Below are 3,983 nucleotides of genomic sequence, written 5' to 3'. Positions count from 1 at the left end.
AAACGGACTGGAGCTCGTCGTACCAGCCCCTGCCATAGGCCTCCAGCTTCTTCTTAAAGGTCCTAGATTTGAGGCCCCTCAGGACCTCCGCGTTGGCTCACTCGGCCTGGCCGTTGCTCCGGGGGTGTGCTACCGAAGCGTAGCATATCTGTGTTCCAAGGTTAGCACAATACGTTTTGAAGAGATTACTGGTGAATTGTGAACCGTTGTCGGTGATGATGCGGCTGGGCACCCCAAATCGGCTCACGAGGCCCTTGATGAACTTGACCGCAGAGCCTGCCGGTATTGTGCGGACGGCTTCCACCTTAGCCCACTTGGTGAACTTGTCCACAACGATGTAGAGGTAGCGATAGCCCCCTGGCGCCCGAGGAAACGGGCCCAGAATGTCCAGCCCCCAAACTACGAATGACCATGAGAGGGGTATAGTCTGTAGACCCCTCGTAGGCTGATGGATCTGCTTGGCGTGAAACTGGCAGGCCTCGCAAGCCTTTACCAGCTCAACGGCGTCGATGAGCACTGTGGGCCAGTAGAATCCACTACGGAATGCCTTGCCGACGAGGGTTCGTGATGACGAGTGGTGCCCACAGTCTCCGCCGTGTATGTCCGCCAGTAGCTCCTTCCCTTGCTCTCGGGAGATGCAACATAGGGACACGTCATTTGGTCGTTTCCTATAGAGCTCTCCATCCTTGATGTAATAAGTTGTGGCCTGCCGCGCCACACGCTCCGCTCCCTCCTCGTTCTCCGGCAGAGTCCCTTGCATCAGGTAGTTCTTGAGCTCCGGTATCTAACACCTTTCCTGAGGCTCTAACGCCAGGAGCAGGCGTGCCCCCCAGGCCGGGCCGCAGACCGGGGCTCCTGAGGCAGGCGGCTGAGGGAGCTCCTCCCTTGGTTGCGCCGTGCTTGACAGTGACGGCACCGCCAAGGGTTTGAAGAGCCGCTCCTCGAAGACGCTAGGCTCCCGAGGCAGCCGCCGAGATGCCCTCTTGGCAATGTCATCAGCTTCCTAATTGGTGCCCCGGGGCACGTGTTGCAACTCCAACCCCCAGAACTGTTTCTCCATCTTGCGAACCTCAGCGAGGTAGGCTTCCATGTGCTCGTCCTTTGGCTCGTATATCTTGTTGGAGAAGTTGATGAGGAGCTACGAATCGCCCTTGATGATGAGTCGCTTTACCCCTAAGGCAATCGCGGCCTTCAGGCCTCCTATGAGGCCTTCGTACTCCGCTATGTTGTTGGATACCTTTTCTCCATGCTGGAAGCAGAGTTGTACGGCATAGTAGAGTTTGTCCTGGGTAGGGGATACAAGCACTGCACCAGCTCCCGCACCGTGTCGGGAGAACGCCCCATCGAAGTACATGACCCAGCCGTCCGGTGCTTCACTTCCCGGGGAAAGTGATCGGTCTTCGCCTGCCTCGAGACCCGGCGCTTCTGCCCATTCTGCCACGAAATCCACAAGTGCCGCTCCCTTGATGACTCTGGTTGTACTGAATTCTAGCTGAAATGCCTGTAGCTCAATGTTCCACTCAGCGACCCTCCCAGCTGAGTTGGGGCTCCTGAGTACTCTTTCCAAGGGGTATGTTGAGACGACTTTGATGGGATGGCCTTGGAAGTAGTGGCGCAGCTTGCGTGAGGCCACTAGTAGCACGAGGAGGAGTTTTTGAGGCATGGGGTACCGCGCCCTTGCGTCCCGTAGCACCATGCTGACGAAGTACACGGGATGCTCGATGAGGTTGAGGGTGCTGGCGCAGCTTGCGTCCTCCAAAAGTCGAGGCGTTTCTTGAGACGACGGAGCCCCCAGTGCTTGGTCGCCTGAAGAGGCCCCTCCTGCTTCGGGTGCGTTCTCCTACTGCGGCTGTTCCTTTCCGTCTGTGGTTGCGGCCTTCGCGAGGCCCTCCCGGCTCTGCTTTGCTTCAGTCCGGACGGTCGATGCGGCCTTGGCACAACGCTCCTTCCTGACCGCCACCAGGGCTGCGCTAGCGGAGTAGGGGGTGGCCGCAAGGTAGAGCACTAGGGGTTCCCGAGGACGCGGAGCTACCATCACTGGTGGGCTGGTAAGGTACCTCTTGAGGTCTTGGAATGCCTTGTCAGCCTCTTCAGTCCATTCGAAGGGGCCCTTTTCTTCATTAGCTTGAAGAAGGGCAGCGCTCGTTCCCCAATCTTGGAGATGAAGCGCCCCAGCGCAGTTACACGCCCGGTGAGCTTCTGCATTTCTCTGAGGGTCCTTGGTGGGCTCATGTCTTCGACTGCCTTGGCCTTCTCCGGGTTGGCCTCGATGCCCCTGTGGGACACGAGGAAACCCAAGAGCTTGCCCGAGGGGACTCCAAACACGCACTTCTCTGGGTTGAGCCGTAGGTCCACTTCATTGAGGCTCGCAAAGGTTTCTTTCAGGTCCTGTATCAGGGTTCTTGCCTCACGAGACTTCACCACAATGTCATCGACGTAAGCTTCAGCATTCCTCCCGAGCTGCCGGCCTAAGGCGATGTACATCAGCCGCTGAAAGGTCGCGCCTGTGTTGCACAACCCAAATGGCATGCACGTATAGCAGTACACTCCACACAGGGTCAGGAAAGCCATCTTCTCCACGTCTTCTACCGCCATCTTGATCTGGTGATAGCCCGAGAAGGCATCTAGGAAGCACAATAGGTCACACTCTGCGGTGGAGTCGACTATCTAGTCAATGCGGGGAGCAGAAATGGATCCTGCGGGCAGGCCTTGTTGAGGTTGGTGAAGTCGACACACATGCGCTCCTTTCCTCCCTTTTTTGGCACAACGAACGGATTAGCCAGCCAATCAGGGTAGCGGACCTCGCGGATAACTCTTGCCGCCTCTAGCTTCCGGGTCTCTTGAACGATGAAAGCATGTTTCTCAGTGGACTGCCGCCTCGCCTTCTGCTTCACGGGGCACACATTGGGGCACACGTTGAGGTGATGCTCAATCACTTCCCTTGGGACCCCTGCTAACTGATCAGGTTCCCACGCGAACACCTTCTTGTTCACACGCAGGAACCTCACCAGGGCCTCCTCCTGCTCGGGCTCGAGGTTGGCCCCTATGGTGAAGGTGGCACTAGTGGACCCGTCCTCGTCGACTGGTACCTACTTGGTTTCCGCCTTGTCCTGGGTGAATAGCTACTTCTTTTTAGCCGGTGCAGCCCCCTTGGGCTCAAGGGCGTCGGTGCTAGTAGGCTGTGCCACCGCGGCCACCCTGAAAACAAGCTGGAGCACCTGCAGTGCATCCCTTGTGTCTCCTGACACGGTGAGGACGCCACTGCTCCCAGGCATCTTCATGAGGTTGTACGTCGGGTGAGTTGCTGCCATGAACCGAGCCAAGGCCGGATAGCCGAGGATGGTGTTGTAGGGGAGGCCAATGGGGGCGATGTCAAAGTCGATCAGCTCCGTGCGGAAGTTGTTGTAGGTGCCGAACGTCACTGGGAGGCGGATCTGTCCCAAGGAGGCGGTGGAACCGGCTCCGACGCCCGAGAAAGGCCTGCTGGGTTGGAGCCGCTCCAGCGGTACGTGGAGGAGGCTGAAGGCCTCCTCCGAGAGCACGTTGAGACCGGCACCATCGTCGATGAGGGTCCTGTTGACGGCCACTTGGCAGATGGTGGGGGTGCACAACATCGGGAGCGCGCCCGAACCGATGGGGTTGAAGGGGTGGTCCTCCGAGTCGAAGGTTAGATCGGCCTCGGGCGCCACCCAGCCCGGGGGGGCTTCTCGGCGCTTGGAGGCGGTGTTGATCCGGCGGGTGAACGGCTTGACGTGATGGCTCGAGGGTGGTGCCTGGGAGCCACCCAAGAGAGCTGCGACGACGGGCGGCGCTGGAGTTAGCGACGGTGTGGCGGTGCGGCCCTCCCGCCGCACCGAAGGATGCTGGGACGAGGCCTGCTGCTCGTTCCCCGCCGGGCCGGTGGTGGCGTTGGCGGTAGGCGACGGGGAACGACGAGGGCGTCCGCCGACGGGTGCCGTCTGGGCGACGCGGGTGGCGAGAGC

Source organism: Triticum dicoccoides, chromosome 3A (assembly GCF_002162155.2).
Source record: "Triticum dicoccoides isolate Atlit2015 ecotype Zavitan chromosome 3A, WEW_v2.0, whole genome shotgun sequence".
NCBI classification, from domain to species: Eukaryota; Viridiplantae; Streptophyta; class Magnoliopsida; order Poales; family Poaceae; genus Triticum; species Triticum dicoccoides.
This window is presented reverse-complemented; position numbering follows the sequence as displayed.